We start from the raw sequence: 1,189 nt of genomic DNA on the forward strand, positions 1-1,189 counted from the left end.
CCGAAGGGGTGGGAATGAGTCTCGCTGTAAAGATTTATTCCCTCTTTTGAGCTACTACATACATAAGTGTAGGTCAGGTTCCTATCTACTCTTGTTTTTGTTAAGTGCCTTGCAGTCGATTCCAATTCATAGAGACACTATATAGGGTTTCCAGGGAGTAAAACCACCGGCCCTGTGGTTAGCAGTCCACAAGCCTTATCCTATACAAGGACTCCTTATCTACTCTTATGCATTTTGGTTCAGGCTGTTTGGATTTGCTATGTCCTCAGCCCAAGGAGCTCTAAGGTTATGAGTCAGGCTGCTAACCTCAAGGTCAGCAGTTTGAAACTACCAGCCATTCTGCAGGAGAAAGATGAGACTTTATGCTCCCATAAAGATTTACAGCCTTGGAAATTCTATTCAGGATCACTATGAGTCGAAACTGACTCCACAGCACACCACCACCACCATGTCCTCAGCCCAAAGTTTTCTTCCTCCAGCTCTTTGTGGTTACTTTCATCATGGCCTAGGGAAGCCTTGTCTGCTGATCCGCATTTCTAAAGTAGGCCTTTCCTCTCTGTTACATCATCCTGTATAAAATGAAATACTATGGCAGCGCTCTTCACAATTTGTATTATCTAGTTTGTTTCTGCACTTGTTTATAGTCTGTTTCCCACGTTAGACTGGAACTCTGCCTAGGCTGTTTAAGGTCCTACCACTGACACCTAATGTAAACACTAATATGGTGGTGGTGATAGTGAGAGACCCGGTATGTGGTTTCCAAGGCTGTAAATTTTACAGAAGCAGAAAGCCTCATCTTTCTCCCTTGGAGCTGCTGGTGCATTCGAACTGCTGGTCTTACAGCAGCCCAATGTGAACGTGAAACCCACTACGTTTCCAGGGCTCCTTTAAGCACTAGCATCGTTGCTGCTGTTGTTAGGTGCCATTGAGTCAGTACCGACTCATAGTGACCTTACGCATAACAGAACGAAACACTGCCAGGTCCTGTGCCAACCTCACAATCATTGCCATGCTTGAGCACATTGCTGTTGTCACTGTGCCAGACCATCTTGTTGTGGAGTGTCCTTTTTATCGCTGATGTATTTGAGTTTCCAAGCATGATATCTTTCTCCAGGGATTGGTCCCTCCTGATAATATGTCTAAACTATGAGAGATGAAGTCTGGCCATCCTGGCTTCCAAGAAGCATTC

Source organism: Chrysochloris asiatica, unplaced genomic scaffold (assembly GCF_000296735.1).
Source record: "Chrysochloris asiatica unplaced genomic scaffold, ChrAsi1.0 scaffold00106, whole genome shotgun sequence".
NCBI classification, from domain to species: domain Eukaryota; kingdom Metazoa; phylum Chordata; class Mammalia; order Afrosoricida; family Chrysochloridae; genus Chrysochloris; species Chrysochloris asiatica.